Source organism: Thunnus albacares, chromosome 12, assembly GCF_914725855.1.
Source record: "Thunnus albacares chromosome 12, fThuAlb1.1, whole genome shotgun sequence".
Lineage (NCBI taxonomy): Eukaryota > Metazoa > Chordata > Actinopteri > Scombriformes > Scombridae > Thunnus > Thunnus albacares.
The window spans coordinates 19,950,594-19,976,457 of record NC_058117.1 but is presented as its reverse complement, the minus strand read 5'-3'; the positions used below and the strand labels follow the sequence as shown (position 1 = coordinate 19,976,457).

At 38.1% G+C, this 25,864-nt stretch overlaps 1 protein-coding gene across 3 annotated transcripts in view; it reads left to right on the top strand.

The window, feature by feature from the left end:
* pde1cb (phosphodiesterase 1C, calmodulin-dependent b) overlaps positions 1–25,864 on the top strand; it is a 109,330-nt gene that overhangs the window by 58,400 nt on the left and 25,066 nt on the right. The window lies entirely within an intron of this gene.

The window sequence follows — 25,864 nt, the reverse complement described above, 5'->3', positions numbered from 1 at the left end:
GTACAGGTACAGGATGCCCACCGCATCGCTACTGGATAAGCTCAACTTTTATGCTTGGTTCGATGTGGACAACACAGCGCCCACCATTTGTCCACATGTGGGTGGGGAGGCTGCCATGTTGACCCTAGAAATGTCCCATGTGAGACGATCCTTCAAAAGTTTCAACCTCCACAAAGCTCAGGGGCCAGACAGTATCCAAGGCCTGGCTCTCAGGGCATGCGCTGATCAACTGGCAGAGCTATTCACCAACATCTTCAACCTCTTCCTGAGTCAGTCTGTGGTCCCCACCCCATTCAAGGCACCCACTATGGTTTCCTGTCCCCAAGAAACCAGTGGCCTCTTATTTAAATGATTACTGCCCTGTCATCATCATGAAGTGCTTTGAGCACACACTTTGCTTAGTCAAAACCCTCATCTGCTACTCCCTCTCTGACACCTTTGACCCTCTTCAGTTTGCATACAGACCAAACAGGGCCATGGATGATGGCATCACATTGATGCCACACACTGCGCTTACCCACCTGGACAAATGGAGTACATATGTGAGAATGGTCTGTGAGAGTGCTTTGATCTTGGATGGAGACCTCCATCTGCAGCTGGATATTTGACTTCCTGACTGGCAGGCTCCAAGTGGTGATTGCTGATCGTCAACACAGGTGTACCACAGGGCTGTGTCAGCTCGCTCCTGTACTCCTTGTTCACTTACTACTGTGCTGCACAGCTCCAATGTCAGCATTAAGTCTGCTGATGGTACAACCATCCTGGGCCTCATCACAGACAATGATGAGATGGCCTACAGGGAGGAGGTGAAGACACCAAGCAGCTGGTGCTAGGACAACAAACTCTAGAAAACTAAAGAGATGATTGCGGACTACAGGAGACAGCAAGGGGGTGGACCTGCAAAAGGCACACAGCATCATCAAGGACCACAGCCACCCAGCATGAAGACTGTTCTCCTTGTTACTGTCTGAAGAATAGAATAGAATAGAATAGAATAGACTTTAATGTCCCTGTGGTGAAATTTGTCACGTGCGTTCTGTAACTACAAGATAGTACAATAAATAAGGGATACAAATACAGGCATAAGGCATAAAAAGGCTTTTATTTTTGGGCTTGCCAATTTCAGGTGTGAAGACAAAGTCTTAATCCTCGGCATTAGTAAAATCCATACTAACACTACAAAACACTGTCAAGCTTTAAGTCTAAGTGATCAGTAACACTGTAAGAGGACCAGACTTGAGTATTTATATATATTTTACCAACTCCCAGAGCAAGCCTTGCAGGTTGTGTGTGTGTTCTTAAAATGAACTAATCAACTAGCTACAGCGCTGTTCCAAGTTCTCATTTTCCAATTCAACTTTTAGGATAATGCTACTTGCTTTTGATTTTTTTCCGCCACCTATTCTTAAGTGCTTTCACGTACAGAGATTTTAGTCTCTACACTGTCGGTAAAGTTACTTGTGGATGGAAAATCTACCAAAGTATTGCTGCAGTCTTTTAAAAGCATCAAGCTAACATGTTTAATTGAAAGCAGAAGCAGAAGTATGATAACAAGGCTATTTGTGTAAATAAACAAGCCTAAAAAAATAAACCAAAGATAATAGCCAGACAGCCAAGCTGCAGTATAAGTTGAAGATACCAGTAAAAGGTCAGAGACTGGTCCACCGAGAGTAAAAAGGATTGGTGTTCAAGTCAAAGAAAAAATCCAAGCCCTGAATAGTCTCCTACTTATCATTAATACTACTGTGGTCAGTAAATGTCAGGAAAGACTTTTGTGGTTTGCCCACTTTCTGTCTACCTGCCACTTTTATTGTTGTTTATTCACCTCAGTTAGTGATTTCCTGCTTCACCGCGAGTGACTGCAGACACCCCCTGAGGATGGACCTGAACTTATTGCTCTCTTTACCTACATATTTATAAGCCTCAGTTGAACAAGAGCACGACAAGAATTTTAAAAAATACTTTACTCAAAGTGAAACGTATGCTGGCTGCATTTCACTGCAGTTTTGTAATAGATGACTCGTTGTACGATAGTTGAGTGATGGAACCTAAAGAGAATATACAGTGTATACTCCAATGCATACCTGATTGACAGGTGTGTATGAGAATGAAATCAACTGAAAAGAAAGTAGTCCCACACTGTCCACACTAATAAGTCTATTTCAAATTGTGACGTTTTGATCATGAAGCTAAATAAACTTATTAGTGCTGACAGAATACAGGAGATCACTGCTTTTTTGCAGTGATCTATGAGGAATCTATTGCTCTTTGGTTCTTTTTGTCTTAAATCAAAACCATTGATACCAAACCATGGTCATAATTACAGCTACAACTAAAGATTATTTTTGTTATCAATATTTTCCTGGTTAATTGTTAGGCCTATAACATGTCAGAAAGTATTGAAAAACACCCATCATAAGTTCCCAGAGCCCAAGTTTATGTCTTCAAATGTTTTGGGGGGTTTTTTTTGTTGTTTTTTTGTCTGTCCAACAATCCAAAATGCTATAAAGATATTCAGTTTCCTATCACAGAAGACAAAGAAAACCAAAACATATTCCCTTTGGAGTAGCTGGAACCAGAATACCGAATGCCGAATATTTTTATGTCTAGCAACTAATCGATTAATCGACTAATTGTTGCAGCTTTAGTCATAACAATATCATGTGTTGTCAGTGTTATCAATGTTACATCACAACAACATGTACACAGAAATGCAAGATACATCATGACAAGCCATTTTTAAGTGTTTTTATTTTCGATCAAACAAAGCAAAGAGCTGTTACTGTTCAGGAGTTTTAGACGCAATTGTGTCATTTAGTAAAAAATAAAATGTCTTTTCAGGGAAAATAGAAAATAGATTTGATATGTGGTACAATCAAGAAAATAGGAAAAGTTTGAGTAGAAAAATAGAAAGCAGTGAAATGATAATTGAGAGAGGAAAATCAATCAATTTAAGTTAACTACTCTATTAATTTGTACTCCACATGTCCAGCTTGGAGAGGGGAGATTGAAACTTTATCGACAAAAGCTTGTACCTCATTTACATTTTCCTCTTTTGTTAGACTCTATGGAACTGGCCATGTAGGGTTGACAGCACATAATAGGATTCAGGATAAAATCACATACCTTCCTAGCTATACGGTACAGTGGTAAATGTGTAGTTATATATAATACCCAAGGACTAATGAATAACAAAGTCTTGGCTTAAAAGGTATCTTTTTATGGGTTACTCAATGAATCCTATAGGAAAGCTCAGCATGCTCACATGAATTCAGTATGATTCATGTTTTAAGTAGTGATGGTTATAGGGGTTGAAATGCCCAATACTGTATGTGAGGCACTCCAACTGGACTGCACAATGGTTCATTGGGAATAAAGGTTGCAGTTGCAAGGTCTTTTTTCTGTGTGTGTATGTGTCTGTTTGTGTGTGTCTCTGTGTGTGTGTGCATGTATGTTGTGTGAAGTGGCCCATTGCCAAATAATGTGCACTCTGATGTCCTTGTTTGTCCAGAGGTTGAAGGACAGACCAGTGATGACCTCACTCACCACAGGGCACCACTTTTCAGCCTTTATTGATCTATCTGTGTGGTTGTGTGTCTGTGTGTGTTGGTGTGTGTGTATGTGTGTGTGTGCGCGTGTGTGTGACAAGGACAAGGACAGGGACAGCTGCGTAATCACGCCTTTTCCCACTCTCTTTATTTCACATTGTCTCTTCCTCTTTGTTTTATTTACAATTAACAACCTGAATTATCTCTTCAGTGTGGGCTCAATACACATATCTCTTCTCTAATAACACCATTGAGGTAATTCAGTTAAAAGGATAGGACACCTTATTTGCAATATAGCCTTTGTTTCTGTGTTCGTGCACCTGCTCTCATTGTCAAAGTAACTGAGGCAGCCATAGTTGGGTATCACTATGCCTGGATTACTGCTGTAATAATCTGTGATAGAATCAGAGTATTATACACTGTCTGTTATTATGTCGGTGCTCTGGCTTAGAGTCAACCAGATAATCTAATTGAGAGCACTCTTTTCTCTACCTCTCCTATTTCATCAAATTAGCTCTCTGGCCTGTGTGTGTGTGTGTGTGTGTGTGTGTGTGTGTGTGTTTCTTTGACCACCATAGGTCACCTGTGCCATTCTTTGCTTCAGGGTTATGACTACCTTTAAGCACAGTTTAAGGTTATGTCAGCCCAGCCCCCACTTTTCCTATCGATAACCTACACATCTGTACTTCTCAGGGGGTTCTGGGCCTTTATTTGCCTCTTACATGAGATAACACAGATACTTAAATCACCCATGAAAGGACAGTCAAACTCAATTGTGATGCTTCGTTATGGCAGAATCTCCCAGCTAGAGGCCTACTAAGAATTTACCAGTTTAAAAATGTTTCATGACTTACATGTTGTTATGTTATGGGTATTATTGTTGATATGTTGTGCATCTTGTAATCTTGTGCATTATGTATACATTTCCAATCATAGATGTACAATTAATAATTATTTCCGGTCAGCGTATTTCAAAAAGTGCACTTGCATCTTAGAAATTATATCATCACCCCTGCGTTGAAACCCTGAGGCTGTAGCCAGGATTAAAAACAGCTGACGTCATGACTCCAAAACACCCTGATCCCAACACACATTATTCTGACCAGTTATGAAAAAACAAGATTTTATTTAAATGCTTTATTAATTCATTCATCTGTTAAAGTATATTTCTCTATCAGTGTTATTATTTGTTTAGATTCAGTAACATTTCTCTGAGTTTCCCCAAGATCAACATCAAAAATTCAATTTTATTTAGTAATCTGCTTAATTCATGTAATAAAAGTAGGATGTAATTAGTATAAGTAGTTAGTATTCGTATTAGTATACAAGACACTAATATATGATATTTAGAGACCGATTATAATCCTGTATGCTTAATGCTTATAGAGGCATCTTTCCTTGTAGAAGAGAGTGAGCAGGAGGATGTAATGGAGACAAAATAGAACCAGGGGAGATGATAAAGGTGAGGGAAGTGAAGGCTGCTATCAAGCTAGTGAGAATGATGAGAGGGATGAAGAGAAAGAGAGAAAAAAGTAATGGAGAAAAATATTTGCCAGATGACCATGTCTGTGACTGTGTCTTTTTCCATTGTCTTGAAATACAACATTCCTTTCTCAGTGTAGAGGCCAGTAAGCTTTTTCTTACGCCCAGGGCATAATAAAGACTTTAAACATTCCAAGCAAACCTCACAGTACAAATATCCCACAGTGTTTGTACAGTATGTGAAGAAAAGAGGGCTGGAATATGCTGAAATTTCAGATGCAGACTGAAGAATGCAGTATCACAGTTATTGAGTAATACTAAATGTGGTATAAACAGTCCATTCAAATCACATTCTACAATGCAAGAGTATTTTATTTGTATTTATAAGGACAGTGGATTTTTTTAAGCAACAGAAAAGGGCACCCTTATGGCAAGGCTGGTAGACTGGAAAATTTGTTGGAGCAGACTATCACCCTTGAGGCTTGTAAATCTTTCCGCCAAGCCAACAACTCCCTCCTCTAGCGCTTTGAGAAGCTCCATAGAAATAATGAGATACTTTGCTGACACATCGAAACCCCCTGCCAAAACATAGAGGTCCTTACGGACAATGATGCCCCCCCATAGAGGCTCTTCAGAAACAGATCGGTAACCCCTGCCATAATGTTGGCCTTTTCAACTGTGAGCGTGCTCTGACAACCCAAATTCAGACAAACAACCTAGAGGAAATCTTTACAATGAAAATAAACTGCTGAAAGAAAAGACATCAGCAAGGTCCTCCAGGAAGAGAATAACATGATAGTAGAGCTGGGTGATATGGCAAAAAATATAATGATAATTGTTTCCATATTGGTCAATATTGATATTTATCACAATATATATATGCTGCCAATTTGTAGAGTATCCTGATAATCACTGAAGCCTGAAGAAACCAGAAGGTTCATTAGTTGAACTTTAGAATATAGTTTATTAACATAAAAAATAGAATAACATAATGTAAACATTTAACCGTGCAAACATGGCTTAGTATAGAATATATTTTGTGATAAGAATAGATTGCATCTTAACATAAACATTTAACTTTGCAAAGATGCTTATCTGCCTCAACAAAACAACAGAAGTTAGTTTGCCTTGTAACTTATTAAAATAATGTAAATAAAACTAAAAGCTGTGACTACTATCACATCAAATTCCTTTGGCAGGTCAGCGACCATCTCAAATGTTTTAGAAGTGCAACCAAGACAAAAAAGTAAACAAGTGGATCACAAAGGCCCTGGCACATTAATACGCTCAACTGTAAGATAAAACAAATTCAAAAGATAATCCAGTCATTATGTTACATCTTATATATATATATATGTATATATATATGTATATATATATATATATATATATATATATATATATATATATATATATATATATATATACACAGTACATATTCTGCTGTAACCTCTTCATTTATTCATTTATCTTACTGACTGTTTTTTTCTATGCTTAGTTCACATACACAAATAATAATAACACTGGTGTTCGTGGGTAACTAGCCTTTCATTGCTACTCTGTTTACTTAGCTTCAAGCTTAGCCTAGCTTAGCAGTTAGCTTCATGCATTCGCAGTAAAAGCAGCCTCGTCGAAACGATGGCGTGTGATGACTGTTCCGCCGTTGCAGATAGGATGTCTCTACTAGAGAGAAATGTCCGTGAGTTAGAGTAGCTTTTTTCTGCTAGCATTATTTTAGACGTGATGGGCACTCCAGATAGTTGTAGCCCTGCTAATGATAGCGCTAACATAGCTAGCATCAGCTTTGCTTTGCAGTAGGAAATATAGGCGTGTACTTTAACATGCAAGTCAAAAACTGCAGACTGACTGGCTGTTGTCACGTTTATTCTGCTATGTGATAGGCTGTTAGATCTATCTATATTGAGTAAAAAATGTCCAAAGTTTATCATTATCAACATAAATTTTATTGTGATCCCGTATCAAGATAGCTAATTTTATCGTCCAGCCCTACATGATAGTCTCAGATTTCAACATGAAATTCAAAGCCTGGGAGGCAGAGAAGGAAACTTAGCTCCAGGTCATAGATGACCTGAGAAAAGAGCAGGTCTCGAGCAGCAGTGACATTGAAGATCATCACAGGAGAGAGGGTTTCCTGAAGCCTTTCAAGAGAAGGAGACCTTGCACTAGGACAAACAGACACTGAAAAGAGATATAGTTGAGCTGTGATGTGGCCTGCAAGAACGAAGTGACGGAGGATAAAGAGCCAATGTGCCAACACATGGAGGACTTGAGCAAGAAATTCTGGAGCACTGACAACTGCTTGAAGCAAAGACAGCCCGAATCAAGAGTTATATTTTGATGCCACTGAGACAAAGGATACATTTTGTCAGGAGCTGGAAGAGGTCAAAATAGTCAAAGGCTTTGATGAGCGGCTCAGAGTTAAGCAAGGAGGTTGCATCACAGAACGAAATGAGTAATGTTCTTGTGCAATAAAGGACTTTGAAGAGCAAAGGTTCCTATGTGATGATGCCATAATTTTTTTTTAAAACAGGGGAGTCAGATGATAAAGAGAAGGGACTCCATCAGCTGATTGCAAAAATAAATAAATAAAACATCAGCAAACCAACAACAGCAAGTTGGGTGACTGAAAATTTCAGAGATGTATCAGTTTCTTTTCTCAAGGAGGATCAAGGAAAACAAAGGAGAAGAGGGGGTCCGATAGAGACAGTGAAGGTACAGTACCAACAGGGAAGTGAGTCCCACGGGTGTAAAGAAAGACAAACAGGAATATTTGTGGTAATAATGACAAGATGTTTAATTGATCCTGTTGAAAGTTTTCTGTCTGCAGAGGTAACATTAGCTAACGTCATAGATTAAGGACTGTCAAGACAAGCTGTTGCTCAGCCCTGAATGTCCGGAGAGGTGATTAGACTAGAGGTGAGAGATTAAGAGACTGACTTGATGTGCTGCTATAGATTAAGAGGTGATTGACTTGATGTTCTACTATAACTGAAGGATTCAGACAATTCACTGATATTGTCAGCAGTCGGTCAGTAACCGATTGCTATCTAGCTATAATGTACGGGAAGGAAAAATGACATGCAGTCTGCTGACCCTACGTTGTTTATCGAACAACAGACTCATCAATGTATTATTAATTTATATATGTATATATATAATATATATATATATATTATATAATTGTACAGTTCAAACTGTACAGTGTGGTGTTTCAAACCATCTTTGGCCATGCAGACACCAGTTTGCAAGACCTTTTTACTCTGTAACATCCAACAATTTCATTTTGTAGTTTAGCTAACTCACAAAACAAATGTTCATATAAATCTTAAAACGAGAAGCCTGCTGACTGATCCTGCGCTTGATTTTATGATACACAATTGGGTACAGGGAAGTTGTTGTTGGACATTTTATGTTTTAAGGGGATTGGGAAAACAAGTGCAAACAAGGACAATATAAATGTCACCTCTCTCTATAAAATAGAGTAATAAAGAAACACAAAAACATACAGAGATACATACTATAGGTGGGTCAAACCAAATCAAAGTATGATAAGCTTTTTCAATGACAAAAATGCTTTAACAATCATCTATGTACTCTATTTTTAGTTGTATCCTATTACTGTACTGTCTTTACTTCTTGCAACTGCAATAGCCTCCTCTTGCAATGAATAATCTGATTTAATCTAATCTATGAGCAGCTAAGGAAATGACTTCCCTTCAGATGCGTCCTGCACAAATACATATCAGTGCACATCCTCTCGTTCCTCTTGTTGTCTGACACCACTGCGACCTACCTCCCTCCAACTACCTGTGTAATGGGTTTGTTCAGTTTGTTCCCTCTGTTGCTTCATCCCATTTACTCACAGGTCTTCAACTGTAATTGTGTTTTTGAATTGCTGTCGTCTTCGCTTCACACAGCATGAGAACGTTTTTTTCGCACATTAATTGTTCCAGGTCAGTTGTTATTGTTCAGAGATTTTGAGTTTGCTGTGCCCACATGGACCCGATAGGTTGGAAAAAAATCCAAGTTAAAATCATTAGCCTGGCAATAGAATTTGGCACAACACTCGCTGCTGGCATCCAATGTGGTGCTAGCTAATCAGTGTTGGAAAGACTGCTAAAAATAACATCTGATTGTGAAACCAGAGTGTTCCTGGGTCAAACTCTATTCTTAGATCATTAAGAAGTTTTAAGTGTTGCACAGTAATTAGATCTAATTGTAGAATGTGGGTATGTTGTATTTTTAACTGCTTTTTTAACCCTTAATTAGTTCAGGGGCTTCCTGTATATTGCTATTCTGTTTTCAGCAACTCCTTTACATTAATGTAATTAAACATATTTGACTTTGGGTAGCTGCCTGATGTTTCTATAGTTTCTACTGTTGGACACAGACAGCTTGGGGTTAAATGGTTTGCTCAAGGCTACCCTGATGGCAGTTGGTAGAGATGAGAAACCCCTTTTCCACACTGTTATTTGTGAAACTGTTGCAGGGATTTAATGCACTGCCTTCAAAATTGCTTTTGCAAACTCTACCACTGCCTTGAGGTTCACAACTTTATCTGAGCGTGTACACTTAATGTGTGTGTGTGTGTGTGTGTGTGTGTGTGTGTGTGTGTGTGTGTGTGCATGTGTGAGTGTGTGTGTCTTTGTAGCTCACAGAGACAGACAGAAAGCCTTTTTTAATCTCTAGCCTGCATGACTCATCTGACATGGGAATTCAGTGACCTTTGAAAATCTGGTTTTTACCTTATTAGATTGTTGTAAGTGAATTACTGGCATTTGATGACCTTGTTATGAACTGGAGACAAGGTGGACAACACAGGTAATCTCTCCCATCATATAAAACTGCACTTTACCCTGTTAGATAGTATACAATCGAGCAATATATTAGATTGGAGGGGTGTTTGGATGTTGGTAAAAAAAAACCTTAACATTTCCAAAAGTACAATGGTTGCAGTCCAAGTGGTTGAAATTTCTTTCTCCTCCCCCTCCAGGTGGTCTGAATTTCTGTGTTGACACACCACAGATTCCTTTATGGCCACTTTATATTCATCAAATAAATTAAATCTATCAATAATTTATGTGACGATGAGTGCAAAAGAATAAGAGGAAGAGCAAGAGGGGATTATACAGTGTGTTTATCTGCTCTAACAGAAGCCATAATGTTACTCTAGCCGTAGCATTAGTATGCCTGACTGACCTGGCTACCTATAGTATAGGGTTAGTGTCATCAGTGTAATTATTCCAAGAAGGAAACCTCCCTGTTAGTTCAGAGTGCATATTTAGGTATTGAATTTTATGAAGGCAGTAGATGGTTTTGCACAAGTTACACTTGTATTGGCTGATTGGCATCTGTTGTTTCGTATAAGCTTTACAACCGTTGGCTCATTCACTGCTGTGTGGCTAGTAACATCCACTCATATCCATGTAGTGGTACACTGGTGACATTATGATCACTTAATCACTACTCCTCATGATGTTTTATGGTACAGTTGATTCAGCTAAGATTTAATTTTCATGTATGTTTAAGAGGGATTAGCTCCCAGGAGAATCCTTTTTGCAGCTCAGGTTCTTTTAGAGCTCCATTAAAGAGAGGAGGTTTTTTCTGCCAAACCTAACTGTGCAATTTTTTTTGCTATAAATGGTCAATTCCTTGACGCAAGTGTCTCTGACTGAAGTGTGGTAGACAGAAATAGTCTGATATTATATTGTACTGTACTATACTAGGGCTAGCTAGCTTCCTTGCAATAGAAGAATTCCTTATCTTCCACATTGATCATCAAGGATGCTAACATCTTTGCCTGAGACCTTTATCCTCAGTCTTTTTTGCATCATTATATGACACTGATTATCATGTATGAAGCCATCAAATACACAGCTGATTAAGCTGCCACAGTTATGACTGTAAACTGCATATGTATTGTTCCAGATTTGAAAGCTTGACAGGTGTAGCACCAGTAAGGGGACAGGGCTTAGCAAAAAGTCAACTATATTCTTCTCACAAATTATTTTACCTGAAAATATGCCTCACTTTTAGGAAACTAATATACTAATATATCACTAATCTAGTTACTAGTTACTAATATGGCCTGGTTGCAGACCTCTGAATCATCTCAGAGTTGTGTCAGCGATTCAAAAATGTGTCATGTAGACAAAAATTTTCACTTTTCAATGAAATTCCACGTTTCCAATTGTCCAATTGTTTGTCTGTTGAATATGTGCTCAGTGTCATTTAAGGGTACCCATAATGGCAAAGTCCCCCTGTTGACTTGACAGCATGTTGTCACCAAGTCACAAATCCACATACAATTTCTCTCTCACTCTGTCCCTTGTAGACCTGCCCAAGCCATGGGACGCATATTTTAATCTTTTGTATTACATAACTCGTGCACCACTGCGCGTTAGGGATTATAGTCCAGCACTGACACATGTCATGAGCATGTTTGACAGCACGGCTAGTACTGTAGGTATGGTCACTGAAGGGAAATTAAGGAGGGGATTTGTATGTGAGATTAGAGATGCAATGGTGTTTATTTTGTTTTATGGTGTTTGGTTTTAATTCTTGAGTTTCATAGCTCTCAGGATCACACAGTAGAATAAATTACCAGGAATTTCTTTTAGTTACCTTGACAGAGAAACATATTGTCAGTATGTCGATAGTGTTCTAACACATATGGTACAGGGACAAGGGGTTGTCATGATGTCCATATAGTGGAAGACATACCACAGATAGAGGGATATGAATGTTCCATGATTGTGTATGTTCATCCTTTCCTCGTGTGAATTGTTGGAGTGACAGGAGCTGTACAAATCCTCAGTGAGGTCAATTAGTGCAGTTGGCTTGTTTCGTGTCAGGCCACTGAACTTTGATTACACACCAAGGTTCTTGTAATTTCAAATATCTAACTGTCTGTTGCATTTTAAAAGACTCGAGTTGCTGTGCGGTAGTGTGTTGCACGTTTGATAGAGCTGCTTCACTCTGCTGGCTTTGCTAATCAAGTATAACAGAGGGAATAACACAGGCCTATTATCTGGGTGCTACGGTTGCATTTCAAGCTATTTATGCAAATATGAACTACATGTTGCTTTGCCTTGGTGGTTTTAGATAATGTACTTCCTTCACTTACCACAAATTAAAGTTTTAGGGAGCTTTTAATGTGGTGAAAACAGATGAAGTCTTTCTCTTGGGTTTAGGATATCAAAGGACGGGTATCTTGATTTCACACACTGATATTACAATTTTGGTGTACTGCTGACTATCTAGATCTATAATTGAATGACACTTATTAACACTATACTGCATTTTAAACCAAGTGGGTAGCTTCCAGTCTGAGAAGTGCAGAAGTGCCTTAAATCTACATTCTTTCTGGTGGCCAGCAGGGGGCAACTTCACTGGCAAAAAGAAGTCCGTTTGTATAGAAGTCTATGGGAAAATGACCCTCTCTCCACTTGATTTATTACCTCAGTAAACACTTTCCTAATGAGTTTATGGTCTCAATCGCTAGTTTCAAGTCTTCTTCAATACAGCCTGATGTTCATTTTGTAAATAATGGCCCCATTTAGAGTAAAATAGACGATAAAGCAGGGTATGCTTTAGGACATGGCTATCCTGTGATTGACAAGTCGCTACCATGGTGACAGCATTGATCATGTAATGTAACCATGATGTAATCCCAGATTCACAGAGTAAAGGCATAGCTGTAGCTGTTGCTATTTCAGTGTGTTTCAGTTCATGAAAGTTAATTGTAACATTTTGGTCACCTAAAAAAGTCTTGTTCAGTGTTTGGTTGTACTAAAAGACCCTCTAAGAAGTCGGCTGTCCAGTTTTTCCGGTAAGCACATTTTGTTTTAATGGTTTTAAGCCAATTTTTTGCTAGCGAAAATTAGCATTAGCATTATCACAGGTAATCATAGATGTAAATACACTGTGCTAACTGGTGCTAACCAAGCTAGCAGCTAGCACTAGAGTCAGCACCACCCTCTCGTCCAAATATGGTCACTTCTGGCTCCAAAAATCAAAGATGGCAACCCTCAAATCCAAGATGGCGACCGTCAAATTGCAAAACTCATGGCCTCAGAACAGCAGTCCACAAACCAATGGGCAACGTCACAATGACTACATCCATGTTTTTTTTACAGTCTATGCTTTAAACCCAGGGCTGACTTAAGCTCTCAATTGATCGTTTAATCTATTAAGAACAGAAAGCTCACAAGCATGTAGCTACTTATGTCCATCCTGTTTTATAGGACGCATTCAGTGCTGCAAATTTGTTTTGACAAAAAGCTACTAATAATAACAAAGGACAACAAGCTAACACTAATTTTAATTACTTGTGGGTTATAAACTGCAGAAGCTGGAGCGCCCTGGTAGCTGAATGGTTACTGCATAACTGGACCCTGGTTCTTTTCCAGCTAGGAACTCTTGTTGTATGTCATACTCTCTCTCCCCTTGCCTTCTGTCTGCTACTTCACTATCCACTGTCCAATAAAATAAAATAAAATAAAATGCCAAAAAAAAAATTCTTAAAAAATACCCCCAAAACACTTATGCTTAAATCACTTTAAACAGGGAAATTCTGAATCTCTAGTAATTTACATTAATTGAAATAATACTGTATTACGCTGTGAGCTGAGATTGGTTATTCATACCTCACACTGAGGTTAACACAACTGCAATTAGCAACGATTCAACGCGACTTTGCAGCTGAGTGACTCTACTAGCTTCATTACTACTACTCAGTGCTTTTAGCTGGAAGGAATCAAGTAGCCTAAACAGAGAGGGGGGACTGAGTGTAGCAGAGTTAAATACAAATAAAAACATACAGAAAAGCGACTTTTGTTTATATACTGTATTATTACTGCTAATTCAAAACATTTATTGTGAAACTAGCATTTAACAAGTTCTAAAGCCATCCAGTCTCAAATATCCGAGGGGCACGACACCTCTGCCTACAGAGACCTGAAACTTGCTTGCGATACATAATTGATTGATGGTCCCATCAGAGTAAAATAAAAGTTCAGAGCTTTGTGAATGCAACGCCTGTTGTATAATTAAAGGTTCAAAATAAGTATATAGATGTCAGCAGGATAAGACGTACTGTGTAAAATGTGCATTAAGTTTATGGATGGCTCATCTCATGTGAGCTGATATACTGCTCCTTTCTATTGTATTAATGGCCTACTTATTGAAATGCACTGCCTGAAAGCATGTTGAGCATTCAGTGTCTCTGGCAGCACCAGGCCTGGTGTTGCTGATCCCTATGATATGAAATAAGAGGTTTGTTACAGGAGGTTTCTAAAACACTCTCCCTTTTCCATAATGTGTAATTCAACCCCTTCTCTGTGCTGGGATTTGAGGCCTAAAATGAAAGGCGGACAATAGTACAGTCATTAGTGAGTCCATTAAATCCTTAATTATGCCATCCTGCCGTGGTGTCTACGTTCCAGTGAGCTCGCATTTTTACCATAAGTTCATTTGCTTCTATTTGACCTCCCCTCCTCACTACCCATTTTTCCTCTTCTGCTAATTAATGGCATGAGTCATGGGAAGGCAATATTAATTGGTCTTGTCTTCTTTTTCAGTTTTCTATGCTTGTTTGGTGACTTGTGTTATTTCTCAGTGATCGTACTTATGCAGATTCCACCTTGAGAAAGAGATGAGATGAAGGCTTTATGTTGTAAAAGGTAGCAGTGTGATATTTACGCATACTTTCTATGAATAGTCTAGCTGTCAGGTGTTAAAGAGTAATTTGCTAACCACATGTCATTATCTGTTAGCTGCATCTGTGCAGACTTTTTGTAACCTTTTCTAACGGCAACCTTTACCTGATCATAACATTTAATCATGAGATTCACCAAACTCCAGATATAGGTAGCCGCTCTCATTGCGTGAATCACCCAAAACCATATGTTGAAGTTAAAACACTTTCAAAACATTTTATGTTTCTACTCATACAGTGGTCACTATAAAAATAACATATATAATACTGGTGGTATAAATTAACTGAACTACAGGTGTATTTCTTAGACACCATGTTGTTTTTGAATACCTTTTACTTTGAGTATTTCCTAAGAAGGTGTAATGTTATGTCCGTACTGCAGTGTCTTACTCTATATGACTAGTCAGCTCTCAGAGTTTCCTTCTGGCTGCTGGCCACACTCTTATGTGCTTCAGTGGATGTTGACTTCTTTAACTACATTTTTAACTCTGTCATAAGGACTAGGTAATGCTGCTAAAATACAGACCAAAGCACCCACACACAAAGCACACATACAGGTACACAAAGTTTGATGTTCCTCTGCTGCAGTGCTTACTGTTGTTGTGCTGTAATTCTGCTTGTCTGCAGACTGACTACGCTCCGCTAAGCTTTTGGCTTTGTTTTATTTCCCTGCAGAACAAATGACTTCCCAGAAGTGACAAATTGCTTACTAGGATTAAAGAAAAAAGTAGTTTGGATTTAGAAAGGCTTTTGATTCTTGCGGACACAACACAAATACGTACATGCTTGCTTATTAACAGTCACACAACAGAACAACCATTGACACACACTTACAGTACATCCCTGCCATACTCATATTATATTTATTAGCCTCTATAATATCTGGTCAAAACCTAATGTTCTCTCTCAAGGTGGTCATTCTGCGTGGAAGATGAGGCGCTGCAATAATCTCCATTAAGGCCATCCTTTTTTAGATTGATGATGAGAATTTAAAGTTTGATCATTAAGACTTTTTGTCATTCTAATGAGCTTCAATCTAAAGTCCCCATACAGTACCCAAGCAACAAAAAGGCCATTCATTACTGCTTTCCAAAATTACCCATAAGACTTTTCCAAAAAGAACATTTTGTTTTTTCTGACCTACAACCTTTATGGTTAAAGATCCCATGAAATCGTATCATCATGTGATGTATACCCTGTTGGGACAGGATGTTGGGGTAGAACATAGCACAGCCATGTCTCAATTTCAATGTAAACCAAAAAAAATCAAAAATCTATGTAGCTTTGTGCAACGCTGTCTGCCACAGAGCTGTTTTTTGATACAACCACTGGAGCTGCCACAGTCAATACACTTCTGATTTAAAGTGTAATTCTGGTTTATTTTAATTTGTCATTTTTGTAGTTTTCCTGTTATAGCTTTTGGTCTTAATAACATTGCACTCACCACTTACTTAGACTTAAGACTTTATTATAGCAATGTTGCTGTACAACCAGATCTAATCAGTCACTCTTATGAATACAATGTAATAATAACTAATAGAGGTGATGCCCAAAACTACAAAAATAAGACCCACTTTGTAATAAAACAGGATTTTCCTATCAACAAATGACCTTTGGTGTCTTTTCTTTTGCTTGAGAACAGTCTCTTATATTTTACTGTGAAATAAACCTATAGAGGTTGTACTTGAATTAAAATTCTTGGATTGCATTCAGAATTGATGGTGCCATATTTCACATGGAGCTTGGAAATACACACAGAGTTAAGAAATACACACAGAGTTAAGAAATACACACAGAGTTAAGAAATACACACAGAGTTAAGCGGGACGATGAAAGCCCATATGACAGATGAATGCTTCAACCTTTTAAAATGATGACTTGGCTGCTGGTAAATCAAACACCCACCTTCTCCTATTGCCAAATGGTCCATTGCCTTTCATTGACTCACAGTGTGCAGGCTGGAATTTACTGAAGTTGGGTTTTCTTACAGCTTTATGTGTTTACATCCACATCAATCTGACCATGGACACAGAAAAAGAAGAGTGTGATGATGTGTATGTGCTTTAATGTTGTCCTGTCTTCAAAGCTCTGAAATATTATTCAATACATTTTGTTAAAATGGGTCAGATTGCAGATCTGGTGTTGTTTATTTACAATTTAAAATGTACAATTTCATTTAGCAGACACTCCTATCCAAAGCAACGTACATCTGTGAGTTGATACAACACAAGCAAGGATCTAGTCAGGAGAGAGCAACGCGAGTAAGTGCCATAAAGCTAAATCCGATAAGACGTAGGTGCCAACAGATGTGTGTGTGTGCAGAACACAGTGAACAGTTTCGTATAACATTTACACAGCACACTGATTGCTGCACTTACATACGTGTTAATACTCAACTCAATCTCATAAGCTCAGAATACATCCACCTCATAAAGCTGCCCAAAGCAACCTTAATCATGAGCTCTAAATGGCAGCAAAAAGTAAATGTGCTTGAAACGTCACAACCACATATATTGCAGTGCGAAGTTAGCAAACTCTACACAGTCACAGTCACACATTTTTATTTGGGCCAAGAGGGAGAATGTTCAGCGTCTGAATTAGGCCGACTTTCTTTGCCCTTCACAATCCACTTTAGATTAGACTGTAAGATTTTTTTGAACAGAAGTCCTGCCTGGAGCGAACCACAGTTCTGATGCTACACAGCTGCCTCGAAGGCTGTAAAAAACCTTTATAGCTCTACATAGAGCTGATTGACTGAAGATGGTGGTATGCAAATTTGAAGTGAAGTAGTAACTTGTGTAATACTGGCATGCTGTTTCTGTACACTGTGTAGTAATATATCAACACATTTTATTGATACACTGATTATTTATATCTTCACATTTTGAGTGCATGTTACAGCATTGCTAATTGTGTCCATTTTCAATGATTACAGAAACAAATGTCTGCACAGTATCTCAAAATAGCTTGAGGGTTTGTGTTTGGTGTCTTGCATAAAAGCTTTACTGTAAGGTGGGTGCAGAACAAAGAATGTACATTAAATATATGACAAGGTCCCAATTACTGAATATCTGTCATCTCATTTTGCATTACATTAGTAATGTTTTGGACATATGTAGTTGCTGTGTTTATTGCATTAAAATGAAAACCACTGAATTCATTACATTACTACAATTTGAACAAATGATTTTGGATTAGGATTGACTAACTGTATTTTTCTAGTGCTCATAGAGAAAATTTTTTTTTTTTTTACTTCCTCTGGTGCATTTGATTGGCAGACTTTGACATGAGTGGGCTGCATTCAGCCAACCACTGATCTCTTTTAAGGTTTCTTCTGTCCCCCGCCATTCTTGTCACATCTGTCATATGCATCCTCCCACGGGAAAGGCTTTGTTTAGAACAGATATCGGAACTTTTTGAAGGAGTTACCAATATTGTTCGGAGAGTGTGCTTGCTTGCAGTGCAGCACTATTTGTAATTTTAATTAGAGCCATCAACAGCAGCAGCAGAAATGTTCAGCTTGCTGTTGCTGTTCCTACCCAAAACTTAATGGCCACCAACGCTCAGTGTGGGTGTCACATTAACATTTGTATTTACATACAATTTAGGTGTTTAGCTCACGTTCTAAAACAGCACAGAACAAGTGAGGAGGGAGGGGTTGAAGGACATTTAAACAGGACACACTAGCTTGTACTGCCTGTAGTAGAAATGCTCCTGAATCCAAAAGACAATATTTAGCAATGTACAACTATTATATATTTAGATTTTTCAGTATTGTCATTAAGGCCCACAAGAAAAAATGTTGCATTATTATATAGAGGATCACTTTTAGCTTGCTTTTATTTAAAACTAAATTCTTGTTTTGCGGGGGTTTTTCTATACAAATCATACATTTGTCTGCTGGAAACTAACTTGTGGTGCCTATCATAATTGTCCTGGAGGCCAAGGTGACGTCTTAAAATGTCTTCTTTTGTTCGACAAACATTTGAAGCCCCAAAGATGTTCAGTTTCACTATTGTGAAAGTAAACTAGCATGAAACATTCAGATTTATCATTGATTTGTTTCTATTATTACTATATGCCTTTGTTAAATGTGTCGATCATATATATCTCAGAAGTGTGCCTCCATGTGCTGGGAGGAGATTGATGGTTTAGGATAGTCTTCTAGGGCCCCTGAGTCTCCTGTCTCCATAGAAGGTAATATTTGTGTTGAAATCTGTCCCTTGCTTGACTCTGCTGTATGTGGAGCTTTTCTATAGGTTGACTGTCCTTAGATGAGCACCAGGGGGCCAATCATGTGAGAATCCTTTGTTTGCTGGAAACTGTAAGAAACATTGAGCTCTTTTCTCCTTTGAGAGAATTCCCTCTGGCTTCTGTATCAAGGTATTCTCTCCAGTATGTTTGTATACAATATATATGAGTGTAAGTGAATGTTTGCAGGCAATTTTCACAACACTATCACATAAGACAAAGTAAAGCAGCAAATCATCAAAACTAAGAAACTGCAACCAAAGATTATTTGACATTTTTGCTTTAAAAAGATTTCTCATTTATTAAGATGGTTGCCCATTAATTTTCTGTCGGTCGACAAATCCATTAATCAACTAATCATTTCAGCTCTAATGTAAAATTCTATATTTTTAAGTCTGCTGTGCAGCCAAATACAAATTAGTGAAAGACTCTAAGTGTACATTTCTGGTGCCAACCGGTTTATGATTTTTTTTTCATTTTCTTCAAACAAAAATGTATGCTGTCAGAATAATTTAAAGATGCCATACAATCACTTATAAATTAAACATATGGTAACTTTAATATCACATAGTATTTTTCCAATAGTAAGCCATTTCTGTTGTGTTAGTCATAATCAATAGAAAACAGCTCGAACAATGAGCTGTTTTCTGTTGATCAGAGGCCAACTCCAGATTAAACCATGCCTCCTCCTTTTCCTGCCTCACCCTCATCCATTTTGTCGAAATGTAGATGTCCCAGAACTCGAGTATTTTATTGACGAACCTGCTGCAGTCACAAATCACAGTCGAGGCTGCAGAATATGTGGTACCACGGCTTAACTGAGTCATCGTGTTTTTACAGGCCTTGTTCCGCTTATCTGCCCGAAACCTGTGTGTGTTCCCTGAAAGCACGCTAATCTCCCCGGTTGATTACATTGACCCCAGGCCATTGATTACACACCGTCTAGGCTAGAATGTCATTAGAACACAGGCGGTGACCAATTTTTGCATCCTGGCACTGCTCTCGTTCCCCCCTACTCAACCAGTTCCATTTATCCTCTCCCCTGCTCTCCGCTGTGTGGAAAATATGCTCAGCTTCTCAAATCAGAAATGGACCTGTTTTTATCAGGAGTTAGGACAGAATGAGATACACTTCAATTTTAATTTTTTTTCTCCCAGTGGGTATGTGGGGAACTATAGTGGTAGAGGATTGTTAGAGGAAGGAGAAAGCTGTTGCTATGTTACCCCTCTGCTGTTTAATATCACTTTTTTTTTCATGTTCACTTCTGGCAGTCACAACAGCTGTCGAGAGGTTGAGCGTTGTGGAGCCCCGCTGTACACTGCAGGCAGCTTTAGTTTGACACCAGATCACTCCAGTCCTTTTATTTTTTTCCCATTCTTCTCTCTGAGCGGGTCAGCCAAGGCCAAAGAACTAAAGGCAATAAGAATAGAGGGGGGAAAATGCTCTCAACCAGAATTCCAACTCTAATCTCCTCTCTGCGCTCTCTGCTCACCCCTATGAGGGAAAACAAATAAATCTCTCATCTTCAGATATAAGGCAGACAGCTGGAGGCTCATGTCTTTGTCTCACTGTCACTCTCTCGTTTAACCCCGCAGCCTGTGGAATTTGTTAATTTATTGGAAAAAAAACATCTGTGAGCCAATATTAGGGATTTTATGAGTTACGTTATGCCCTCTACCTAAGGGATGCTGTGTGATTGCTACTGATAACTAGTTTTCAACCCTGTCCTTTAATAATAAAAAACATATATTTGAAAGTTTGCAATATTGTTTAAAGGATAAGCACTGAGTGAGCAAGTCCTGAATTGTCCTGAGAGCTGACATGGAGTAATAATGAATTAAGTATAAATTTTCTGCTACTGTTAAAACAAAATGATGCTTTTCCAATCATAAGTCATTTTGCATTTTAGTTTCCTTGCTCTTGTTTGCACTGTTCCCACCTTCAAAAACTTCCAGGCCAGTTACAGTCCCAAAAAAAGCCAAAAATCACAGACCTGACCTCTGCAGTCACATCCAGCTTTGAAAATATTGCGCTCATCCACCTCTTGGCCGGCAAAGACTTTCAGTTATACCACTTACAGTTCACATACAAAGCCAAACAGTCTGTGATGACATGTTCAGCATCAGACTGCACCTCTATTCCCAACACTGTGACATCTCAGGCATGTATTCCAGGAGTCTCACATGATTCAACACCATTATATCAGGGGTACTGCAAGTCAAGCTGTCCCAGCTGACCCTGCCTGACTCCAGCTGTCAGAGAAATATTGACCTGTCACACAGGAGACATCGTGAAAGCACATATATTAAAGATCCTAAAATGCAGCTATTGAGCTCATCAGAGCAGGGATGTTTTCTCTGCAACTTCAATTATCTCACTGCCAAACTACACAAGTGTGCTGATGACACAATGTTGTTCGGTTGTGGTTCATGACAGTGATGAATGCTTTCAGGCAGAAATTTGTGCTGCTTGTATTCTGGTGCAGCCTCACCAAGTCAAAGAATTTGTATTAATAAAGCCCAAAATCACAAATTTGTCTCAGATGGCTTTACAACCTGCGTAACATATGATACCCCTAGACCTGCAATTCGAATAAGCAACAATTTACAGAATAATGTGCTGAAAATTGCAGGGATAATTGAAGATTTCAAAAGAAGACCTCACTGTCTCATATAACATTTTTATTTCAAGCTTTCACATACAACTGTGGCTTTTGATTTTCAATCTATCACAAGAGAACAGCGACTGTGGTCAGTCTGTATTTATTTTTTTTAGAACTGATTCCAAAAGTGACCAGTATTCACAATTTTAATGTCTATAAACCACTTCTCTGCTCTTTTTCTGTACACTCAGTATGTGTCAAACATTCATATTTTTGCCACATTTTTATTCTGCGCTGATATCCAGCCCCTTTACATATGTTGAAAATCAGAACTCAGTCCAATACCTTCATATTACCCGACATATTTATCACTACTGTCAACTGTATCTCATCCATATGTATTAGCAATATTCTCAGGAAAATAGTTGAGCTTTTTTTTCAAAGAAATACTCTCTGTATATAGTACATTTTCTGTTTGTATTTTACACTCACTTGCATTGTGTTACTCTAACAGTATCTGTGGTGCGTCACTATCTGTGTCATCAAATGTTTGTTTTTTTTTTCCTTTTAAAGCATCTAAAGTCATTTATCAATCAAAAATGATGCTTGTTCTATCTTGTCAAATGTCAGGATTGCTGCTCATGTTGGTTTTCTAATTTTGCATCTAGTATATTTGGGCTTTTGACTGTTGGTTGGACAAAGCAAGCTATTTAAAGATGTCACCTTTTTGTGATGTGAATTTTCTGACATTTTATAAATTGTAAAAATAAAATGGCCAGATTAATCAATGATGGAAAATAATGGTTAGTTGCAGCCAAACAGTATAATGTTTATGTTCTGTTCTTGGGTTTTTTTCTGTTTTATATGTTGATTTTGTTTTGTATTTTTCTGTGTATCATGTTGTTTGGCTCACAGTACTTTCTATGGGGTACTTTTAAAACTACTTTTAGATGAGAGATTAAGCTGTTTTGTCCCGTATGCAGAGTGAGAAGCTGGAGATGAAAGGAATTGAGAAAATTGGTTCACTGGCTCACCGCTAAGTGTTCAGCCATAGCAAATTACATGGCTGTTGCTCCTCCACCCTACAGTACCAGCTTTTTCTCTGGCTACACTGAATTTCTCAGTTGGCTCCGTGCCCAGGAGTTGCTTTGGGCCTGACCTGTGCTATTAACCCAGCATGTTGCCTCCATTGGTAATGACAGCAGGTGAAATGAGCCAATTTTTTTTGGTTGGCAGAGATATTGATTTATCGTACGTCCTGGCATTAATCTTGTCATCACACAAGTTTTTCTTTTTCGTTTAAAAAATCATTCCAGGTGACTCAATAATGCACAGATGTGACCAAGTTTCAGATTTTCACATCCTACAATGCTCAAAGGCTCAAAAAAGTTCACTAAATAATTTCTTCTTTCATCTCAACACTGTGAAAAAGCATTCATTTTCACTACAACACCCTCCTGGATACTCTACATCTAGTAAATTATCTTTTGACTGAACAACAAGAATTGACTGGGTATTCACTTCAGCCTATTGTCACACAAACAAAAGCTACGAGCTTCTGATGAAGCTTTTTGCAGCAGCACTCTGCAGAGACAAACATTCTCTCAGTGCACGTGCTAATGTCTTTCAACATGGGCTTTTTCCAAATAAGCCCAGCATGCCGTACGAGATTTAAAGTCGAAGCAAATTACCAACAGAACAAATCTCAACATTTTACAGTGAATTGTAGTCTGACTAGGTGTTTTGTTTAAGGAGGTAGGGTGTTTTTCTGTTCTTGTGTATTAGCAGGGAAGCTCACTGGCACACAGCTGTTCTTAATAACCATCATTAGAGCCAACCAAATCACATGTGCAGTGATTCTAGAGTTGCAGCGTACCCTTCATCCATTCACTTCCTTATGATTCTAAAAATAGCTGTAGTTTAAGAAAGATATCTGCACGTGAAGCAGCTGTTGTCACAGTTAAAGAAACATATTAATCATGTGCAGGATAACTAATGCATATATCTCTTTTTCCTAAATATCTTACTAGTATTAATCACTAGACTTTTTTGCATAGAAATGGAATTAATAACTCTTTTAGAGGTGGATTATATTCAGCATTTTCCACCTGTTACAATTTCACAGCAGACAGTATGTCAGTGAAGGTTATATTGCTTGCCATCCCTCAGTTTTAAGAGTTTTTTCCCTGCTGTAGACACACCTTGCATTCAGGGTTCAGCCCCAACTTTGCCCATAAAGAGGAGTTATTTGGTCAGAAGTATTCTGTAAATATTTATATTGAAACATTTTTCCTAAACCATGTTCACAAAAACATTTTGCAGCCTTTACTTGGTAAAAGTGCAACCACTGTCAGGGAACGTAATCAATGAGAGCATCTGAAACCTTCTACTCTCCCACCTTTCTGCTTAATAATTCAACAACGACCGTAGCCTCTGTGGGCAGTCACTGTGAAAGAGGGAGCATGACCTCCAACACAGCAGCAGGCGGTATACCGCATGAGGTCGCAGAGTGCAGAAATTGATATTAAGTTGCTTTTTGTCTTTAGTGTTATTTTTGGTGAGCTTGAACATATTTGAAATAACAATAAACACATTGATCCATGGTCAAAGGTGAATAAGTATTGAAAAATATAACACAAAGAAGATGGTGTCTGATCTTTTCAGTGATATTTTGTAACAGCCGGTTTGCCATGTTGTATTACTCAAATGTTCAAATTATTAAGTTTGGCTTAGAGCAGGAATATTAATATCTGTATATAAATCTATAAATGTACATCATAAGACTCAATCAAATATTTATTTTTGGGTAAATCTTCTGTACAGGTTAATTTTAAATGTTGTAAATGCTTCTAATAGTGTAATATAACATTGGTAAAATATACAGAGGGCATGTTTACAAACCCAAAGGATATATCATCGGTATCATTCCCTAAAATGTATTTTCTGGGAATTTTGAATCCACATAACCAGCAATTACCTACAACTTTGTGCCACCAAAAACTGTACTGATAATAATGGCAATAACTTAATAAGACACTTTATTATTTGTTAAGTGCTCAAGATTAGAAAATAGGATTTGAACCAGTAAAGGGCAGAACTACCAACACTGAACCAGCTATGCAGGCAATCTAATAAAAGTTGTCTGTGGTGTCAAAAGCTACATTGTAGGACTACCCAGATCTGCAATATAATTTTCAGCATGAACACACATGCAGATGAGCCCAAACAGATCCTGTAGTCATCAGAGGTCTGTAATTTTTTTGGAATGAATAGACCTTTCTCACAGCAGACATTTTGAGTTGTCGCAGCAGGAAAAGCACAGGTGGAACTAATAATGTTAGCGATGGACCCGCTCCAATTAAGTGTCTCAGTAAGCCATGTCAGCGAGCCAGCATGCACAATACCAGAGACCTGGTGTTGACACATGTAGGTGGACTGCAGCCAATATTAATGTTATTAATTACACCTGTGTTTGACAGGTTAGAATGTCTCTTATGAGGAAGGCTTACTGGATAGTATTATATTCATGCCAATTAAGACATTTGAGAAGGAAATGTAATTTTTAAAAAGGGAAACAGACTTCCACTAGAGCTAAAATTGAGTATGAAAACATCCATGTCACTATATAAAGTATAAAAGTCCTAGCCTAACACAACTTTTTGGTCTGAGATTATATTAATTTTGTTTAGTTTCTTTAAAGTCCAGGTGAGACGGCATTTTGCGAGTATGTAACTTCCGTATCATGGAGTATTTCCGAGTGAAACAGGATAGACAAGCGGGACATAACATTGGGAGGAATTTGATTTGAACTTTGTAAAGTGGGCATGTTATAATGAATCTTAGGTCTGTGCCACTAAAAGTTGAGGATTGATTGATGGGTGGACGTCATGATATTATTGGTTGAAATTGGTTGGTTCAAGCCTACATAAGCACATGTCATATTTTGTTTTACAGGAAGAAAACATGATTGGATTTTGATGAAAGAATACAAAGAAATTGATTTTTTGTATATTTTTTTGGCATATATTATTAAATAGGTGCGCAATATGACCAGGGATGTGATCTAAAAAGGTTAAAAAGGCATTTTTCATTTCATCTTGACTTTTAAAATGAGATGATATTACATACTTTGAAAGATGAAGAGACCTGTTTTCTCAGGTTTTCCACTGACTCACTCCTGTTCAGTATGTACCTTTATGTGTTGATTTCACGCACAAAAGCACAATTATACGCAGCTGATAG